The sequence below is a fragment of the Cydia splendana genome, chromosome 3 (genome assembly GCF_910591565.1).
Source record: "Cydia splendana chromosome 3, ilCydSple1.2, whole genome shotgun sequence".
NCBI classification, from domain to species: domain Eukaryota; kingdom Metazoa; phylum Arthropoda; class Insecta; order Lepidoptera; family Tortricidae; genus Cydia; species Cydia splendana.
In genome coordinates, this window is record NC_085962.1 from 1,779,465 (window position 1) to 1,802,632 (window position 23,168).

Genomic DNA, 23,168 nt, shown 5'->3' on the forward strand with positions numbered 1-23,168 from the left:
AGTACCACGGAAGCGAAGAACTACAGACCCATCACATGCTTGCCTACACTCTACAAGCTCCTTACATCCATTTTGAGAGCAAAAATCAACGCGCACATTGTCGCAAACAACATTCTGGCTTCCGCTCAAAATGGATGTAGGGTTGGGTCCCGTGGTACTAAAGAGCTCCTCCTCATAGACATGACCATTTGCCAACAAATCCGGCGGAACAGGGGTGCCCTCTCGGCCGCTTGGATTGACTACAAGAAGGCCTATGATTCGGTGCCTCATTCATGGTTGGGGAGGGTCTTAGAGCTGTATAAAGTTGATGCAGCTTTGAGAGCCTTCCTAAGCGCGTGTATGAGACAGTGGACCACAGTCCTTCGTCAACCAGGAGGCCGGGATGACCGCCCTGGCCCGCAGGATTTTATAAGGATTGAGCGAGGAATTTTTCAGGGCGACAGTCTGAGTCCCCTGTGGTTCTGCCTAGCTTTGAATCCCCTCAGCACCCTGCTGAAGGATTTGGGACTAGGTTGCCGGCTTCGGAGAGAGGGTGAAGTCATTTCTCACCTTCTGTACATGGATGACCTCAAATTATTTGCACCGAATAGCCAAGACTTGTTGGAGCTACTGAAAACCACCGAAGTCTTCAGTAGTGCCATCCACATGGAGTTTGGTGTCGATAAATGTGCGGTTATGCATGTACAGCGGGGGAGGGTTGTAAATTCAACAAATTTACAACTTTCTGAGACAATGTCTTTCAGATCTATCTCTGAATCAGAAACCTATAAATACCTTGGTATGTCACAGTCGTTGGGTATTGAGGACGAGGGTATTAGGCGGTCGGTGAAGGAGCGCTTTTTCAGTCGGCTCACAAAAGTCCTTAACAGTCTTTTGTCAGGAGGCAACAAAGTGCGCGCCTTCAACGCCTGGGTAATGCCCCTACTCACATACTCCTTTGGCATACTCAGGTGGACTCAGACCGAGCTGGACGCCCTGGATCGGAGGGTCCGATCACTGCTCACCACACATCGCATGCTACACCCACGCTCGTCAGTTATGAGATTGTACATCCCACGGAAGTGTGGAGGCCGAGGCTTCCTAAACGCCAAGGATCTCCACAACCGCGAGGTGTACAATCTCAGGAATTATTTCCTTAACAACGAGTGTGGGATGCATCGTGATGTGGTGGCAGTAGACAGGAACCTCACGCCGCTCTCCTTGGCAAACGAGAACTGGCGCAAACCTGTGGTACTAAGTACTGCGGATCGCAAGGCGGCATGGGAGAGTAAGGTGCTACACGGGCGGTTCTACAAGGCCCTCACGGGACCCGATGTGGACCTGCTCGCGTCGGTGAACTGGTTACGATTCGGGGACCTCTTCGGAGAAACCGAGGGTTTTGCCTGTGCAATTGCGGACGAAGTGATGATGACGAACAACTATCGGAAATATATCCTGAAGGACGGTACGGTCGACATTTGTCGGGCATGCCGCCGTCCCGGAGAGTCACTCAGGCATATCATTTCCGGTTGTTCTCATCTTGCTAACGGCGAGTACTTGCACAGACATAATCTCGTAGCCAGAATTATTCACCAGCAACTTGCTCTTCTATATGGCCTTGTGGACCGCGAAGTACCGTACTACAAGTACTTACCTGCGCCTGTTCTCGAGAATGGTCATGCCACGCTCTATTGGGATCGATCTATCATCACAGACAGGACTATTGTAGCCAATAAGCCTGACATTGTGATAATAGATCGATCGCAACGTCGGGCCATGCTCGTTGACATCACCATCCCCCATGATGAGAATCTCGTGAAGGCCGAGAAGGACAAGTCCAGTAAGTACCTAGACTTGGCTCATGAGATAACCGCCATGTGGGATGTTGATTCGACGATCATTGTCCCGATAGTCGTTTCAGTGAACGGTCTAATAGCGAAGAGTCTCGACCAACATCTTGAGAGACTCTCGCTAGGTGGTTGGATCAAGGGTCAGATGCAGAAGGCGGTGATCTTGGACACGGCGCGGATAGTCCGCCGGTTCCTCTCTCTGCAGCCCTGACCACCGGTAGCTTGGGCCTTGCCCCGCTGCTGGCGGCACCCTAGGTTAGGTTTTTTATAATGTGTTTATATGTATTTTTTATCGTTTTGTAAGTGTTTTTATATTTTACTTTTATATTCATATTATAAAAACCCTAACTTAAGACGAAAAATAAATAAAGAGAAACATAATAAAAATAATAAAGGCGTAGGGATGTGACGACCCCATCGCCCGCTGGTTTTACCAGTGCAATCAGTCAACGCAGGGCAGCTTGTGGCGAGCTGTTGGGGATTAGCGACCTTACGTACCCGAGTGCTCCTGGAGAGTTCTGTTACCCGCAAGGAGGGTGGGTGGGACAGGATTCTCTGCCTCTGGCTTGCCTTAGCCGGCCGGCCAGAGTGGAGTCGTTAGAGCTATAAGCTCCAGGGGTGGAAGTGAAATATGCATAAGACGCGAGTTGGCACAGTGGCTGTTAACAGCCACTGGGTAGAAAGCGGCGCACACCTCTCGACACCCCTGAGCCGCTCACACCGGTGTTGCCCTTGAGCCATCCTAGATGTCGCTTTTTGTGGGGGCCCATCTTGTGAGGGCGAGTCACCGTCTGCCGGAAATAAAATTGCATACCGTTTTATTAGGCAGGCGTCCGGTTTTTTACCCCATAGGTCAGTTCTTAGTCCATCGCTTTCACCCAATAACCTAGTTCATTTTAGATTCAATCAACTCTCAATAGTCCTTACACCCTGGCGGGTGCTGCCTCTGCGTGCGTCCCATGACACGGGCAAGGGCAGCCTCCGCTCGGTGTACCCCTTACATTTCATTAAAGTGTCAAAAGGGCCTCTACGTGTTGGCTTCGGCTCCGCGCACGCCTCCCAAAGGTCCGGAACACCATTGTTCCGTGATGGGAAAGACAAACAATAATAATAATGATGTGGTGGCAGTAGACAGGAACCTCACGCCGCTCTCCTTGGCAAACGAGAACTGGCGCAAACCTGTGGTACTAAGTACTGCGGGTCGCAAGGCGGCATGGGAGAGTAAGGTGCTACACGGGCGGTTCTACAAGGCCCTCACGGGACCCGATGTGGACCTGCTCGCGTCGGTGAACTGGTTACGATTCGGGGACCTCTTCGGAGAAACCGAGGGTTTTGCCTGTGCAATTGCGGACGAAGTGATGATGACGAACAACTATCGGAAATATATCCTGAAGGACGGTACGGTCGACATTTGTCGGGCATGCCGCCGTCCCGGAGAGTCACTCAGGCATATTATCTCCGGTTGTTCTCATCTTGCTAACGGCGAGTACTTGCACAGACATAACCTCGTAGCCAGAATTATTCACCAGCAGCTTGCCCTCCTATACGGCCTTGTGGACCGCGAAGTGCCGTACTACAAGTACTCACCTGCGCCAGTTCTCGAAAATGGTCGTGCCACGCTCTATTGGGATCGATCTATCATCACTGACAGGACTATTGTTGCCAATAAGCCTGACATCGTGCTGATAGATCGATCGCAGCGCCGGACCGTGCTCGTCGACGTCACCATCCCCCATGATGAGAATCTCGTGAAGGCCGAGAAGGACAAGTCCAGCAAGTACCTAGACTTAGCCCACGAGATAACCGCTATGTGGGATGTTGACTCGACGATCATTGTTCCTATAGTCGTGTCAGCGAACGGTCTCATAGCGAAGAGTCTCGACCAACACCTAGAGAGACTCTCGCTGGGTGGTTGGATCAAGGGTCAGATGCAGAAGGCGGTAATTTTGGACACGGCGCGTATAGTACGTCGATTCCTCACTCTGCGGCCCTGACCACCGGCAGCTTGGACCCTGTCCCGCTGCCGGCGGCACCCTAGGTTAGGTTTTTTATAATGTGTTTATATATTTTTGTTATGTTTTGTAAGTGTTTTTATATTTTACTTTTATACTCACATTGTAAAACCCTAACCTAAGACCCTAATTGAATAAAGAGAATAATAATACTAAGGCGTAGGGATGTGACGACCCCATCGCCCGCTGGTTTTACCAGTGCAATCAGTCAACGCAGGGCAGCTTGTGGCGAGCTGTTGGGGATTAGCGACCTCACGTACCCGAGTGCTCCTGGAGAGTTCTGTTACCCGCAAGGAGGGTGGGTGGGACAGGATTCTCTGCCTCTGGCTTGCCTTAGCCGGCCGGCCAGAGTGGAGTCGTTAGAGCTATAAGCTCCAGGGGTGGAAGTGAAATATGCATAAGACGCGAGTTGGCACAGTGGCTGTTAACAGCCACTGGGTAGAAAGCGGCGCACACCTCTCGACACCCCTGAGCCGCTCACACCGGTGTTGCCCTTGAGCCATCCTAGATGTCGCTTTTTGTGGGGGCCCATCTTGTGAGGGCGAGTCACCGTCTGCCGGAAATAAAATTGCATACCATTTTATTAGGCAGGCGTCCGGTTTTTTACCCCATAGGTCAGTTCTTAGTCCATCGCTTTCACCCAATAACCTAGTTCATTTTAGATTCAATCAACTCTCAATAGTCCTTACACCCTGGCGGGTGCTGCCTCTGCGTGCGTCCCATGACACGGGCAAGGGCAGCCTCCGCTCGGTGTACCCCTTACATTTCATTAAAGTGTCAAAAGGGCCTCTACGTGTTGGCTTCGGCTCCGCGCACGCCTCCCAAAGGTCCGGAACACCATTGTTCCGTGATGGGAAAGACATAATAATAATACAATAATAGTGATAACAAAAGATACCCGGCATACTTTGTTTGTGACGTGCACACTGCACATGCACGCTGACTTTGAAGAGCAGAGCTTTAAAAGCATTTGTTAAACAATAGATCAACATTATGGTTAGGGAAATTACTAAAACAATAGTTATTTGTTTTACAAGGGGGCAAAGTTGTTGTTTAACCGCCCGTGTACGGAATGCAAATCGGTTATTTTCGGTTATTTTTTGTATGGAAATTATCGGTTATTAACCGAAACCGCGGTTATTTCCATACAAAAAATAACCGATTTGCATTCCCTACGCCCGTGCTAATATGGATACCCAAGCAAGCGAAAGATTCCAAAATTGCATCTTGAGCGTTGCGAGGGTTTCAAAGCACGAAGGTTAAACAAAATTTGCCCCCGAGTGAAACACAAAATTTTTCACCACACCAACCCGAACAAAATATTAACTGTAAGATATCAAACAAAAACAAACCAAATCAAATCCAAATGAATGTTATTAAATAGGTATTTATCATTCAAAACCATCATTTAAAAGTCAATTCTACCAGCAAACATAACAAAACCACTCAAAATTTGTATTTGATTACTTTGCCGCACATGTGAATAAAATGTAACTTTGCTATCAGTTTTTGAACAATCCAGAGAGCCTTTAGGTACCAGTTGGTGTGGTGAAAAATTGAAAATTTGTTTTTCTCTATTCGGTCAGCATGTTGCAACATGACTCATCTTGAGCAAGGTACCCCAGCAATAAAACAGCAAGGGAGCAGATTATCCAATTCCGAGCAACCCCGGGGGATCATAAACGCCATAAATTCCTACACAAAACATCCCCGACCCTTCACAGTAGCTGTTAGGTGGGAAAACACCCTTAAGGCGGGTTGTACTTACATGTATTCTTATTTATTGGAAAGTTTGTATTCTCGTTTTAGCGGTTCGTCAGTTTTTTTAATGATATAGATAGGAGGCGAACAAACAGAATCGTTTGATGTTGGTAAGCACCATAAGAGTTCCTTCTTACCTTTTTGGTACGCCCTAAATACGTACACGTAATTTTAGAAGCAACACATAATTACACATATACTTACCTACCTACACACGAGCGATAAATGCAAGTCATGTCAAAATGAGATTAATTTGCAAGTTCGAATGCCCCAGGACTTAATTACTCCCCAAGACGTAGTAGGTACCTATTAAAAGACGTGCCACTAGATCAATTACACTAGATCAAGTAATTGCTCGCTCGTGGTCGTGATCGGCGTGATCCCATTTAAGGTGTCCCGCATGGATGGCTTTAAGGTGACAGTCCATTTCCAACGACAGCAGCACTACCATTCATTTTACTATGGAAATTGACAGTGCAGCTGCGGTCAGAAATGGAATGTTACCCTTATCCACGTGACAAAATAGCGCGATTGAAAGTGACGGATACCGTTTTATCACGCTGTCACGTAGACAAGAACGACCATTATCCGTACTGGGGACCAAGCTAAGACGACAATTGCGCATCGACAATCGCCAAACGAAAAAAAATGCATCGGGATGATATGAAAAGTCGCGAGACTATTGTCATGTATTAGGTAAGTTTCGATCGGCGTTTTCTATCAACGATTGTTATCTTGACTAGTCCCCCAGGTCTCTATTATTCCCTAAGACGTATTTAAAGACGTGCCACTGGCTCATTACGCTCGGCTAGTAAATGCTCGCTCGTGGTCGTTGTCAATTATTGGCGTGGTCCCATTTAAGGCGTCCGTGCTGCATCTGTCTCGTGACATAGACCATACAAATTACTTATTCTTGGAGTAATTCCGAAACAGTATCCGTAGTCTATGGACGCCTGCAACTCCAGAGGTGTTACAAATGTTACAATGCGCGTTATCGACCCTCACTGCACCCTCGTTGAGCTCTGGCAACCTTACTCACCGACAGGAAACACAACACTAAGAGGGGTCTAGTGTTATTTGGTTGCGGTTTTCTGTAAGGTGGTAGATCTGGAATGACATTCGCTGTGCCCTACCATAATTGAGTAACTCTCTTTTAGACGTAGTTTAAGGACATGCCCGAGTCCACATCACTTATATGGAACGTCAAAAATGTATTGAAATATTCGTCTATATATTTCCATCGCTCTGGCCTTATATAATTTAGTTCAGATTTTAAACAACCAAATGCTATAAGCAGCGGAAGCGACGACCTCATAATCTCTCGTTCGTGACATTTTGAGGCACAAAACAGGACAATCAAATATAGCGCTCAAATATCTTAATACCCTGTAATGCCATGACAATAGCGAGAATCGCATTTTGAGCGAGAATCGAAAGCATTTTGTTTGCTTCATTATTCTACAAATAGAAACAAAATTAATTTCATTAATTGTTTAATTAAGCCTTATCACGTGGCTCTTTCGTGTGTAATTTGGAAATTCTGGCGAGAAAATGACCGAAAAGGAAAACTCAGTTCTTATGTTATTGTCAAAAAAAATTACGAACTGTGAAATTTATAACATACAGTATTTATACAGGCATGTATATTTGTCCACTTTGGCCGTCATATGTAGTGCATACAATTGTGTTTCATCGTATTTTCTCGGAAACGTTCGTATTTGTCATGCTACTTCAGTTAACCTCAGTACTTTTTGTACCGAGACTGACTGAAATAGCGAGACACGTTCGTACGTTTCCGTGAAAATACGATAGAAAATAATTATGGACTACAACTGTATGGTCATACTAAGCTGTCAGATACTTATTATCTGGTGTGTATTGGCCTTTAAGGTTGACTCCCGTTAGACCGGGCCGTGTCCGGGCCGGAGCTTCCGGCGCTTACTTTTCCATGACATGACAGGCGATCACGTGATGCTTTCCATAGAAAACGATGCGCCGCAAGCTCCTGCCCGGACACGGCCTGGCCCCAATTTCACCACGGTGACAGGTGAGACAATTGTAAAATCACTGTTGCTGACGTCACAGGCATCCATGGGCTACGGTTACCACTTACCATCGGGCGGGCCGTATTCCTGTTTGCCACCATCATTGTATTATTTAAAAAAACTTTATTATATCGGAAAAAAAACAGATATTTCTTTTGCGAAGTTTCTGACAATTGTCAAGATTTAGAAGAATTGTAGGTAATTCTTGACAGGTAATGAGTTATATGTCGGAATTTCGTGACAATTGTAGTGTTTTTGTGACAATTGTCATAAACTTAGCAAGAGAAATATCTGTTTTTTTCCGATATAATAAAGTTTTTTTTAATAAAACAATGATGGTGGCAAACAGGAATACGGCCCGCCCGATGGTAAGCGGTAACCGTAGCCCATGGATGCCTGTGACGTCAGCAACAGTGATGTTTTACAATTGTCGCACCTGTCACCGTGGTGAAATTGGAGCCTGGTCTAACGTGAGTCATCCTTTACTCGTAGTTGCGTTAGATAACAGGCGACAGAATATTAGTATAGGGAGAGGGGAATAAATTAAATAACGAGAGTCGACAACTTTCCAATTAGAAACACATCGTCGTATCATGCACACTACACCATACATCCTCAATATTCGATAGGGTTCGATTCCACTTAGTTTTGTCTTGTTATGACTCATGATATAAAATCATGTATTAACGTACAAGATTTATACAGTGGTACTACCAAAGAGAATGGAGTGTAATAGAGGCTGATTATCGAAGTAAATTATGTAACCACTGTAAATGTACTACCATCTTTCGACAGAAGATTAACACTGTTAGAACGCCATTTGACTTTGATCCTTATTCTTTCACTGATATGTGTTAACTTGTTCAATATTAATATTAACGCCATCTACTCGACCGACACTTGGCCAAAGGAATGGTGCAATCTTTTCGAGCGATGGCGCCATAACCTTTAGCCTACGCTCGAGTAGATGGCGTTAATATTAGTATTTAACAAGTTAACACATATCAGTGAAAGAATAATGATCAAAGTCAAATGGCGTTCTAACAGTTATAATCTTCTGTCGATAGATGGCAGTAAATGTACTGTATATAGCTCTCTATTTCAAATTCTCTTTGGGTACTACTAAACGAAATTATAAATTACTCATGATTATGACGGAATCGAGGCAATGTCAAATGATTGCTATTTGGATTACTGTTTATTAAGAAACCCCCAATTGTCACACACGCGACGACATCATTGAAACAGGCGAGAAAATATGAACCACAGCTGTAATGTTGCCACAGTAATGACGACGTCACCTTTAATGTTCACTGGCTTTTTAAAACCATCAACTTTTGGGTTATTTAGACTCAAAATCACGAGTACTATTGAATGAGACAAAGAAAAAAAGTGTCCCCAGTGTTTCACACAAATTTTGGGTGTCTGTTTTGTAACGGTCCATACAAAATGTACCTGAAAATGCATGTTACAAAACTGAAATATTTTTTGGGACACATTTTTTTTCTCTTTAAATTGATCCGCGTGATTCTGAGTACAAATAACCCAAAAGTTGATGGATTTTCGATAAAAAGTACCTAAATGGTACACTTTTAAGTGAAAATGCCCACTACAAGTGACTATATTGTATACCTCTAAATATACTGCTGTATAACCGACTCTGTATGAACCCCTAGTGTAAATTTCATTCGATAGCGTGACGTTGTCTATTTTTGTATGGAATTATGAACAGCGCGCCAAGCGGGAAATTTTGGAAACTCAAAATCCCATACAAAATGACACTTAACGCAAACGCGTACTTCACGTCACGCTATCGAATGAAATTTACACTGGGTACTGTACGAGTTATCTATCTTTCTATGTTGGTTCGTTTGTAAGCTTCGCTCGCAACCACGTACTTAACCCGTTTTGTGCCGCTAAACGAGCGAGCGTGTCAGGCGGGCGGCATGAAAATCTGCCGTGGTAAGAAGTTATCATAGTTAATTATAATTACGGAGTAAATATTTAAAGGATTTGCAAACTACTGATTATTTAGTAATTTAATATTTTGATTCTCCCAATTTTTAGCATGTGTTCCCGATTCCCGACGAAGTGAAAATTGTCCGGACAAACAGCTTCACGTTATAAAACAATAATTTCAAGTTCCGAACTCGTCGAGCGTAGTGCCAATAATGTAAAATATCGTTGATTTAAATACTATTATAGTTAAATATTTTTTTTTTTCCCGACTTAAGTCCTAAAATCCCGAAAAATTTATATTTTTTCCCGATAATAGCGCCTTTCGGTCGTGCAAAGTAAGAGTCATGAGAACAGGCTGCAAAAAGCCGCTAAAAAGTGCGAAACACGTGAAACTTGCTAAAAGTCGATGTCGAAAAATATGACATAATTCAGTATCGTTATATAATTTTTAAAGAGCTATCAAAAAGACTAATCGACTTCACTGGTGACAGTGGTGACCGAAGAGCTCGCAAATTTCTCGCACAACGTTTTAGCATCGCAATACAGCGGGGAAATGCTGCCAGCGCCCTCGGCACCATGCTAAAGGGGCCCAATTTCTTAGATGTAGTAGAAGTATTTTAATTTTATTGTTTCTAGATCTATTAATTGACATATCTTAAAGTTCGAATCGGGCAGTGGTACGTTTTTGCCCCCGAAAAACCGGGCCATGTTACATCGCATAAAATCTGAATGGCGCTTCTTTTCTGTAGAGTTCCGCGTAAAACGCTCATATTTCATGCTAAGTCACGGCTAAAGGGGGGTTCGTCGCGGGACCCTTGACTTGAGATTACTACTGTACACTAGGGCCCGATTTGACATTTAAAATATGATATCACCTATAAACAGGAGAATTTTATTATAGGCGTGTAATTTTGTGACGAAATTTCGTAGGATATTTTCGTATTTAGTAGGATCGTCACTAGCTAGCCCGACCTGGGGCCCGTTTCTCAAAAGCTTGTAACTTGTAATAGAAGCGGATGTCACTTTTTGACAGCTTTTGTTAGAAAGGGACTTCCACTTGTATTACAAGTTACAAGCTTTTGAGAAACGGACCCCTGAGAACTGTGCAGTGTACAAGCACTTGGCCATTACCATTGATGAAATTGGACCCTCCGAATTCGGAGGTGATTTATTTTATAGACAAGTAATTCACAAAACAAAATACCAAAAATCAGTATTTCTAGGCCTCCGGTTAGTGAACATTGATATATGAACAATACATTTACCACAGATCATACATTTACCTACCTACTCTACCCCACCACGCATAGGTTCCCTTCATTTAAAAAAAAACATTGAAAAACATTCAAATTTCTACTCAGTAGTTTTTTTGATATATTTCTTTATTAGTAAAATGTATACTTCTATATTTAATATATTAAAACCCGCGCACATAAAGTTACTCGCGTACATACCGCGAACCACGGTCGACATGTTGCCTCGCTGTCGCACTTGAAAATTCGTACAGTTAAAACGCTCTAACGCGAGCTACAGGTCAAATTAAACTAGAGGTTGGCTCACTGACCATTAAATTTATTTATAAATAGGCATATCTACTGGATGGAGGGTGCATCACTTGCTCTTAAGGGTTCTAAACAACCCTCCGCATTTCCTATTTTGAAGTTCTTTTGTCCGAATTTCAACCCTATTTCCTAGCGAATGGTTTTGGAGTGACTCCATTAATGAGATTGGGGCTTCTATTGTCAAGGACGCATTATAGTGCTGATCCTTCCTACATTGCACCACGATTGCACCAGATGGAATGTTGTTAGAGGCCGTCTAATCTAACTTTACAACGACTTGACTTGAACAGAACAGAGTGAAAATATTCAAAATAGCAACGAATCGAACAGAACAAAGTCAGTGAAAATATTCAAAATGGCGGAATAAGAGTCTGCATGCAAGCTCGGTTCTCCATATAGACGTAGTTTCGTTCTCATTTTAAAACGACTAGCTAGATTTCTCTGAAACTTTGTACTTACAATAGGATAAGGTATATCTATGCCTGTAATTAGTTCATGTATCTTCAGATACCATAGTTAAAAAAATAGAGCGAATTTAAGTTTTTCATACCAAACTTGTTTTGCTCTATTTCGCTTGTTTTATAAACTGGAGCTATAGAAACTAATTACAGGACTAGATATACCCCATGTCATTGTATGTGCAAAGTTTCATTACAATGGGGACGCGGGTCTACGGGCGGTACATTTTATAGAGGTTTTGCTATTTTAGGGTTCCGTACCCAAAGGGTAAAAACGGGACCCTACTACTAAGACTCCGCTGTCCGTCCGTCCGTCCGTCTGTCTGTCACCAGGCTGTATATCATGAACCGTGATAGCTAGGCAGTTGAAATTTTCACAGATGATGTATTTCTGTTGCCGCTATAACAACAAATACTAAAAAGTACGGAACCCTCGGTGGGCGAGTCCGACTCGCACTTAGCCGGTTTTTTTTTTAATACGAGGGTACAAGAATTGCATTGAGGGAGAAATGGTTTACACACAAATACCACGTCCTCGGCCATTTCTCGACGATTGGATATGGATTTATGGAACAATCGGGGGGTCCCTCGAGGGGCTTACAAGATTCATTGCAATGTTGATCCCTCACTGATGGCGTCCCGTTAATCGAATTTTGGAAATGTGCAAGTCATTAATATCTAATGGCTACCTATTGAAATGAGAATGGGGAAAGAAACTGTCAATTCGATTAGCATATTTAGAACTTCCGCGTTTTGAAGACATATATTACTGAATCGCAATGAAAAAGGGATTGAGATAGCTGTCAATCCATATTGATTTAGACGTAAGTGTATGGAAATCTGTTATTTCTAATCCCTTTCTGATCGCGGCATGATAATATATTAACTCACATGTGTAGTGGGTGGTTTTCCAAACTTTTCCATAAATTTTTCGTCGGGTAGTGGCACAAATCTCTGTTTTGACATTTTGCTGGGACATCAGTTAGCCGCGACCACGACCAGTGAAACCTGTGTCGCAACGTCGGTAAATAAAGGTACATAATTAAATAAATTTTTGCGTTTGACCCGTCCAATAAATGTGAGTAAATATGTCAATTTGATTGATTTTATAATAATAGCGCAAAACCTGTTTCATCAGATTTCTTCAGAGGATTTTCATTTTGTATTTATGAGCGTTGTGAAAATTTAGATTCCACTAGCGACCCGCCCCGGCTTCGCACGGGTAGTTCAACTAATTTACACAAAACCTTTACAAATTATACACCTAAACCTTCCTCAAGAATCACTCTATTGATAGGTGAAAACCGCGTGAAAATCATTTCAGTAGTTTTTGAGTTTATCGCGAACATACAGACAGACGCGGCGGGGGGTAAAATTGTTTTATAAGGTGTAGTGATCAATTTGATTTCATAAGCACAGTGAACATTTTGATTCCATTTTCTTAATAGCCCTTTTACACTCTGGATGTCGCTTCAGTCCCATAGCACGGGCAAAGACAACATCCGCTCGGTGTAGTCGCCATCAGATATATCGGAGCGGCCAAGGTACTCAAAAATATCTGAGCACACACTCTAACGCCTTGACGAAAGAGGCGTGTTCGGATATTTATGAGCATTTTGACCGCTCCGACCCCCGAAGTGAAAGGGGTAGGTACAGTCACCAGCGATAATATGTTACACAACGAAGGCCGCCAAAATATCTGACACGATCTTATTTGTAGAGCCATATGAGCGCCTCACATATTTTTGCGGCCTTCGAAGAGTAACATATTATTGCAGGTGACTGTACCTACCCCTTACACTTCATTAGGTCATCCATTAATTACGTCACACGAATTTCTAGGTTTTTTTACCCCTCCCCCCCTCCTTGTCACACATGGTCACATTTGGCAAACCCCTCCCCCCTGGTGTGACGTTACATTTCTTCAACGAAATCGGCAAATATTTATATACTTAATATTTTATCAAAATATTTTTGACAAAAGAAATATTAGTTATTTTATAACCCAAAACTGATTAAGAAATCAAATTAAACGAATAAAAACGATTATCGTTTCAAAACCTTGTTATTTAAATGATAATTAGCGTATAAAATAATTTAAATACATCTTCGGTTACTGATGAAGTTAAAGTGACGTCACAAAGTTTATGACTCCCCCCTCCCCCTTGTCACAACATGTCACATTTTCTTGACCCCTCCCTTCCCCTAATCGTGTGATGTAATTAATGGATGACCCCTAAAGTCTCGAAAGTGACACTGCGTGTACCCGAAAGAAACCTTAATGCTAAAAAAACTTCATTGCCCCCAAAACTGTAAGGGCCGATACAGACGGACTGCAACCTAACTGCAATTTGTATGGAAACTGTGCAGTCGGCGTGCGGTTCACATATAAAATGCAGTCGGGTTGCAGTCTGTATGTACCGGCCCTAATAAGATTAGCTTAAAAAAAATAGAGCCTTCGTTAGTAGTCAGAGTTAGGGGCTATTCATAAATTACGTCATTTCAATAATAGGGTGGGGGGTCTGGACATCGGATGATGGTAGCATGACGTAGGAGGAGACGGGGTCATTCGAAGCATGATTTTTGGATGATTTTAGGGGGGGGGGGGGTCAAAAATCGATGACGTAATTTATGTACAGCCCGTATAGTATAAAATATGCCCACTTGCACCATCCAAATACCCCGAGGTTAAGCGGTTAAACCGTTAACCTAGTGTCAAATTGATGGGTAACTCCAGGTTTAACCGGTTAATCCCAGGTTAGTTGAATGGTGCAAGTGGGCCTAAGGCCTAAGTCAGTCGAGTAAACATGAATAGAGAAAGGTGAATGAACTTGAATGAATGATTTCAGTTAACGATTAATAGGAGCCGCCTATTTAACCGATGTGAATATAAACAGCTGTTAAATTGATTTTGTATTAGGTACCTACTTACTTTATGTAGGTAAGGTTTACTCGGGTAATTCCGAATGCCGAAAACCGTCGGATAATTCCGAAAAGAGACTTTTATTATGATGGAATTAAGGGTGATTTTCATCTGAATTTCGGAATTATCCGACATTCGGTAATACCCGAATACACCTTATATATAAATAGGTAAGTATGTAATAAAAAAAACAATATGTTAATGACACAATAACTATTTAAGTACATAACAATGTATGTTATACATTGTTGTAGATTTTTACAATGTAATTGTAAGTAATTTAATTTACTGCGATGATATTAAACTTATTCCCTGCTCCCATCACTATTATCTATTAGGTAGTATTAGTGATTGGAGCAATTAGTATTAGGCATCATCACTATTACCTGGTACTAGTGATGTACTAAAATCGATGATTACCGCAAAATATTGGTTTCGGTAATCCTTGTCAAATCCATTTTATTTCTTAGCTTAGCTTTTTCATTTATCTTGTAATTGAATTAACTGAAAACAAAATCTCCTAAAACACGATTTATAAAGATTAACTACGTTAGGTACTTACCGTCTTCGTTAAAACTGACCAAATGAAATTTGCCGATCAAATCAACTTCCCGTTAAGTTACCTTGCTCTATCGAATTACCTATGTTCAAAGTTTGTATTAAGTTACTTCGATTCTCTTATTAAACGCCCACTGAGAGTTCGAGAGTTTGTTAAACAGCATCTCTGCGCCCACATGACCAACTTTAGTAATTACGAGCCAATTATTCATGTGCATTTCAAAATTATCATTCCATGCGCTCGCTCTAAAGCGCAGCTACATGCGTGCGAGCGTGGCGCAAAGATACTAAATTCGGCTTTGAATACGGCCCTTTCGTCAAAGGTCACTGCAACTGCAATCTGACTTTCACAAGGAGCGAGTCCCGCGCCTAACGACTCGACGCGATATGAGAGCAAGCAAGTTTATAGGCCAGGCCGCGGAGAGAGCGCTCCCCGCGCCCCGCCGCCCGCGGCCGGCTCAGTCTACCCCTAGCCGTGGAAGAGAGTGCACGTCGCTTTACGACAAATCCCCGCGCGCCCCGCTACGTACGTTCGCGACACCAGGATTTAAGTGAAGCCTAGTGTAGTGTCCTGTGAATGGATGTAGTGTTGTGCAGCGGTGTGTTTGTGATTCAGTGAGTGAATGTGGTATATGACCGTAATACCATTGGGATTGTTCGAAACAGGTGAGCTAACCGCTAAGCCCCAAGTTAAGATCAAGTGCTTAGTACGATAGGATCGTGAAGTTATGTATGGGATAAATATTAAATGATGCCATTAAACGCCAGGCGTGCCCTCAGGACCCTTCTCAGACGCGACTTGGAATTCATAATGACCCACACAGGCTCGACCAAGTATCAAGTTTTATTTTAGTTTGCCGGTTCAGCTATACATATAGGACTTGGTAGTATATCAGGGATCCTCTCCCCTTAATATGAATTACCCTATAGTTATAGTAGGTCTCTAGCCCCCTATGTGCCTAAATTACTATGAATCTATGAATAATCCGGTTACTTGCGTATCGAATTCGTTGAACTTGCTTCGGGAAGTTGTTATTTTTATTTAGCTACATGTTTTTGTATTGTTTTTATGTAAAAATATAGGTATAGCGTAATGTGTTTGGAGGAGACCTTTACCTGTGAATACGGGATACTTGAATAATTTATAAAAAAACAAATACGAAAAAAATTACGATTCAAGAAATACGAAGCTTTTATTTTTAATTGTATCAATAGTGTAATGTGTAGTAGGTACCTAAATTAATCACCTGTTTCAGTTGAATTCTTAATGTGCTCTATAAACTACTTATATCGATCGATCAAACTAAGATTCCATAATTCATACATTTAAAATAATAATAACAGGTCTGTCAGTTAAGCTAACTTACAAATAGAAATAGGTAGGATGCCATTTAAAATAGGTATCCTTTCGAACTTAATTATCTTGTTAATCACAATTGATATCGACTAGGTACCTAAAAACGAATTCATTCATTCATTTTAAATACGTCAAAAATTAGTTTCAACAATTGCAGCACAACACTATAAAATAAAAAAATGCATATTTCGGTAACTATCGATTGAATCACAGCACTTGGAAATGAAGCACTGGCAAGAATTTGTCAATATTCTTTTTTTTTAACTGCCATTTAACATCAATGACAATGAATGAATGATAAGTGATAACATTACATGTAAAGCATCATAATAATTGACATTACACTCGTAAGCAAAGTTAAATCAAATATCAGACAAATGTCCATAAATACAATGTCGTAAAGACCATACTATGGGGTATTATTACAAAAAGCGGCCAAGTGCGAGTCGAACTCGCCCATGAAGGGTTCCGTAGCAGCAAGTAACATAATAAAATTGCGGTTTACGATTTATGACGTATTAAAAAAAACTACTTACTAGATCTCGTTCAAAACAATAAGGGTTCCGTGTTTTGCCATTTGGCTACGGAACCCTAATGACTAAGCCCCACTTTAATTTGTGAGTACTTAGGCAACGACATATAAATATTTACCTACAAGTACATAGGTACAGTCACCTGCAATTATATGTGACTGTACAACGAAGGCCGCATAAATATCTGACACGATCTTATTCGTAGAGCCATAAGAGCGTGTCACATATTTTTGCGGCCTTCGAAGAGTAACATATTATTGCAGGTGATTGTACTTAAATACATAGAAAAGGCACGTATTTAACCGGTCAACTAATTAATCGAATTAGAGTAGCTTAAAAAAAACCGGGCAAGTGCGAGTCGGACTCGCGCACCAAGGGTTCCGTACCATAATGCAAAAAAAAAAAACGAAAAAAAAACGGTCACCCATCCAAGTACTGACTACGCCCGACGTTGCTTAACTTTGGTCAAAAATCACGTTTGTTGTATGGGAGCCCCATTTAAATCTTTATTTTATTCTGTTTTTAGTATTTGTTGTCATAGCGGCAACAGAAATACATCATCTGTGAAAATTTCAACTGTCTAGCTATCACGGTTCGAGAGATACAGCCTGGTGACAGACAGACGGACGGACAGCGAAGTCTTAGTAATAGGGTCCCGTTTTACCCTTTGGGTACGGAACCCTAAAAATGGAGTAAGTATTTAAAGTTTATGTATATAGGTATCTTAGGTATTCTGTACATGTACACAATAAACAATCAAATTTTATGATCGCTTTACAATATTAGTTGCCAACTTATTATATAAGACGCCAGTCTATCAATTCAAGTTCCCTATAATTTTTCTAGGTGGCTTGTTTTTACTGCCAGTTTTTTTAGTAATATGATGCTTAAATTTGAGGCTAATATAAATTTATTGGGGCTAAAATATTAATGCACAACCAAATTATATTATTATATGCCCAGTGAAAGTTCCTGTTTAATATTTTAGTTGCCCGGTTAATAATAAGCCCATAGAAAACACCATGACTCAGGAACAAATATCGATACTCTAATTACTCTAATATACACACACTAGGTACCTACCTACCTCGAGTAGGTAATTATTATTATATATTTTAAGAACTTAAAATATATAATAATAATTACCTACTTCTTCTAAAAATCATTCCCCAAAAGTGTGAAGTGCCCCTGTACCGGTACCGCCCTGCGCTCAGCATAGTTAATGCCCGGTGCTACATCGATCCGAATCGAGAAACGAGCTCGTGAAGTGTAAACTGTTTTTCATCACACTCGCTCAGTAAATGTGGAATTGCACGCAGGTTTAGCGGGAGTTATAGAAAAAGCGTTCTCCCTATAGAGTTATGAAGTTTCTAGTGGCATAATTGACAGTTTTTTGTCTTTGTACCTAATTTTTGTATCGCAAGTGTGATGAAAAACATTGTGTGTATCTCGGGCCGTAATAATATTGCAAACTCGAGTCTATAAATCGCTCCGGCAAGCCGACGCGATTTAACTTACTCTCGTTTGCAATATTCAACTTACGCCCCATGTTGCACAATGTACTATTATATCCCATATATACAGTGTGGAAAAAATTAATGGGCCCTGGATACTTTGCCTGCAACTAACATGTGTTAAAGGCTCTTGAATTCCTGATGCGCTTTTTCGGAAAGTATCAGTTGTAGCAGGGATGTTGCGAATATTCGCATCCGCATCGACAACCGCGGAACATCCGCAGTTCCGCATTATTTTCAACATCCGCATCCGCAAAAAATCGATGCGGAGCTTCTGCGGATGCGGATGTTAGTCGGTACAGGAACGTCTTAGCGGCGGCGTAAGTGCTAGGTATTCCGTCATTACCTATAACGAAATCGTCTAGATCCAGAAAAGTCGGCCAAGTTACTATTTATTAAATATATAACGCACCTATATTCTTGCTCAAATACTAAACGTTTCGTTATTTTAATAAAATTTTTTTTACTAAAAATGTAATATTGACGTTTTTTAAGTACCTAATCTTGACATCCGCATCCGCGGATGTGAGCCTTTAAATATCCGCATCTGCATCCGCGTCCGCTGTCATGTCAAAAAATCTGCATACGCAACATCCCTGGGTTGTACAACACTATTTTAGAAATAAATAAAAAAACTGGTCAAACGAGAGTTAACGTGCCTTTGGCATCAAAAATGCAATGTCCCGGCACTGCCCTTAGAATAGTTACTTAATGTCCGGTGCTACATCGATCCGCAACGAGAAAAAAACTGCCGTATTCGAACTTCAAGATATTCACAACAGACGACAAGTACTAGATCCATTCTAGATACGTTATAGTTTAGATATCAACTAGTTCTCTTTTGCAGCGCAATTCGGGTAACCAATGTCACTTTTACGTTAGATAGAGTAAGATATCTATTAGATGTGAATTGGATCTCTAAGTCATAATTATCCTGTGGAAATCGTTCAACAGTATCTCCAGAATCGCGCAAATGTCAAATTTGACAGGTTAGATCTTAAACATATTGTTATCGTATCTTGGTGATGTCTAAAAGATGTCTAATAGATGTTCAAGGTCGTGAACTGTCGATTTTAGGGCTCCCATTTACTTACCCTGTTTATGGTCTGTTTTTAGGGTTCCGTACCCATAGGGTAAAAACGGGACCCTATTACTAAGACTCCGCTGTCCGTCTGTCCGTCCGTCTGTCTGTCACCGGGCTGTACCTAACTCATGAACCGTGATAGCTAGACAGTTGAAATTTTCACAGTTGATGTATTTCTGTTGCCGCTATAACAAAAACAAAAAAGTACGGAACCCTCGGTGGCAGAGTCCGACTCGCACTTTTCCGGTTTTTATTGTTAGGTACCTACCTGCCAATGGGGTTGGTGACAGACAGACAGACGGACGGACAGACGGACAGCGGACTCTTAGTAATAGGGTCCCGTTTCTACCCTTTAGGTACGGAATCCTAATAAGCTCACTACTCTTTTAGGATATTGTCCAATATTTTTGTGTTAAAACATTTTTTGTACCTACTCCTTTAGTCATTGAATCTTTTCATTTGAGACTTGGGAATTTTGTTCCATCCTATTGAGACTTTTCTTTGAAGTCAGTTTTTATTTTCTTCTATTGATGAAAGTGTCTTATTTTATTAGCTCCTTCGTATTTTACTTGTTTCTGAGAAAAAGATTGAAGGAATCGGGGAAAAGGTAAAAGAGTGAAGGTACCTTTTTTCATATTTTTGCTCATATCTCGAATATCTGTACGAATAGCATTATAATTACTTCGGACAAAAGTTTGAACATACAATTTCCTACAAATTTGGTCCGTTTATTTTTACTCTGCGATCAATACTTTAGGAGCTACAGGCTACAGGGAGTTACCTATTTGGTTGTAAGTATAAATACTTAAAGAGATAGCCAAGAAAATAGGTTATACCATTTCGAGAGCAAAGAAACTAGTCTAGCTGTATGGTTATAAAATATGTATCTATATACACACATCTCCTTAAACCGTAGTACGCTATTTTCTGATTCAATACTACCATTCTCATCAAATATGTACTAGTACTACGAGGCCACACTAGTCACGTTCGGCACGAACTAAAATTCATTTAAACTTCTGTACTACCACATATGTGTCGTTTCCAAGCAAAAAGACTCACTTTGTCGCTTGCCATAAGAACGCTTTGACAGGTTATTCGTATAAAGATAGGGTAATGTGTCCTAATATCGCACCTAAGCGTTTTTCTGACTTTAACCGCTAATGATGTCGGTATCAGTCGTACTAAGTACTTAAAGTGGTGTTTTTATAATGTAAAATTTAATTAGCAATCGTATAATTCCATTGAAATCACCATAAAAACAGACGTTTATTTTTAGGGTTCCGTACCCAAAGGGTAAAACAGGACCCTATTACTAAGACTCCGCTGTCCGTCCGTCCGTCCGTCCGTCTGTCCGTCTGTCACCAGGCTGTATCTCACGAACCGTGATAGATGATGTATTTCTGTTGCCGCTATAACAACAAATACTAAAAACAGAATAAAATAAAGATTTAAGTGGGGCTCCCATACAACAAACGTGATTTTTGACCGAAGTTAAGCAACGTCGGGCGGGGTCAGTACTTGGATGGGTGACCATTTTTTTTTGGCGTTTTTTGCATTATGGCACGGAACCCCTCGTGCGCGAGTCCGACTCGCACTTGCCCGGTTTTTTATGATTCATTTTCTGAAGTGAGTTCGAAATGCTCTAATATCAACTACTTTTTTAAATCCAGCCACCGCATGCCTTAATACCTACAAGCAAATCTCGTCCTTAATGGTAAGTGACAAAGTGGGATCTTTGACTAGATTTCGACACATAAGTAAACTCGTATCTTACAAGTTTTTTAACAATTCTTACCAAAAACGTTAAATTACTACATTTAGAAAACTTCTAATACAGCACCTCTAGCACATCTTGCATCCGCGACTTAGACCGCGACTCGAGTCGACATTCCCGCGGCTGTCAAATCTGTCGATTTCCGTAGCACAACTTGTACCCGCGACTGCAACAGCCGCGTAGAGAACTCAAAGTCGCGGCGCGACTCATCAGTGTTCCCCGATGGAATCAAAGTCTAAACATAAATGCTATTTACATGTGACAACACTGAATCGGAAACAGGGTTGCGCTATTTCATTCGTTCTTTGGTGGTAAAAAATCTAGTTTATTGTCGATGGTTAAGTTTTTCCTGTCAAAGTCAAGGAACTTTCAAATTTTGTCAACATTTAATTACGAGAAAAAATATGAAAAAAATGTAAGTAATAGAGCCTTATATACTAAATTTTGATAATATTCCTTAAAATATATAATATATAGTTTATTAATTTCTGCTTTTAAATAAAATATTTTTGTAAATAACTATAATTAATGGAATTGCTATTATTGGTGTGGTTCTCATATTCCTGTTGTAAATTGTGTTTTTTTTTCAGAATAAGTCCAGCATTATCCTAGACACGATTGATATCCCAGCACCCAAAGGAAAATATTGTTAACAGGAATGTGCCAACGGGACCCGAAGTGGAGAGTCAGGAAAAGAAACACACTAGGCAAGCTTGTAGGTTTCAAACGCGGAGCTGTCCGTTTCTAAAGTCACTAAGATGTGAGAAGCGCTTTAGCTTTAAGAACACCACCGAGGAAGTGAACTATTATAATAACCATAATGGTTATGGCGTACCTATCTATAGTTCATTTTTTTTTAGCATTAGAAATAAGGTAAACAATCTTGATGTGTCTTTTAATTGAAAAACACATTTTAAAAATAAGTTACAGCAAATATGTAACAATTATGAATCTAATACGATCATTTATATTTTTCTGCTTTCATAAGCAAATATTGTGCCAATAATGGATGGCATGTGTGTGTACTGTGTAACTGTTTATGATTTGACAAATTGATATGAAAAGCTTATTTCATAGTCCTCGATGAAGTCACGACCATATTTTATTTTTTTGTTTACAAACCAATTTTCTTTCCAGGGTGATATTTAATTGTCCTACGCCGCATGTCGAATAAAAAGGAAGAGAGAAAATACTTTTCAAGGGTAATAAAGAAGATTCTTACAATTTCTCTATTGTGGTTCTAGATGTTAATAATATATTAGGTTTAATAATAAGAAGTCGAATATTGCAAGAATATATAAGGCAAAGCAATATACTATTAATTTAAATATATCTTTTTTTTTTCACTCCTGTATTTTTTACCTGAAATTAAACAAACATAAAGTAGGTAGGTACCTACAACTCCTAGAAGCCATGATTAGCTCCCCAAGGCCCACTTCATACCTAATGCTGACAGCAACGTATCATAGCATGATCGTATCAGGCCCTGTCAAACATGAAGTGAAACATCTAGAACGCGGGTATGATCTAGAGGAGTTTCAATATGGTAGACCATATGATAACCGTACCTATGCTACGCAGACTATGACATGAGCGTAACGACTCCTTCAAAATATTGTTGGTCGGGTCGGTCCAGTCACGTCACGGTATGGTGTTGGCAGGGGACGGAATGGTTTAGTGGGTGATGACTGATAATATTTCATACAAAGCATGATTTTGAGCCGGACATGATCCTGTTACAGCCACGTATTACATCATTATGTTACAGTACGATGCAGCGGGCACAGGCCACATGT

At 41.0% G+C, this 23,168-nt stretch overlaps 2 long non-coding RNA genes across 2 annotated transcripts in view; one reads left to right on the top strand and one right to left on the bottom strand.

The window, feature by feature from the left end:
- Positions 1-17,020, bottom strand: part of LOC134806464 (uncharacterized) — a 558,863-nt gene extending 541,843 nt beyond the window's left edge. The window contains exon 1 of the long non-coding RNA XR_010146529.1: positions 16,970-17,020. This is a non-coding gene — a long non-coding RNA (uncharacterized LOC134806464). The remainder of the gene's footprint in view (positions 1-16,969) is intronic.
- A 4,419-nt stretch (positions 17,021-21,439) lies between these two features.
- On the top strand, positions 21,440-22,700 carry LOC134806238 (uncharacterized). The gene is made up of 2 exons (XR_010146486.1): positions 21,440-21,787; positions 21,963-22,700. It is a non-coding gene; the product is annotated as an uncharacterized LOC134806238 (long non-coding RNA).
- The last annotated feature ends 468 nt before the right edge of the window (positions 22,701-23,168 follow it).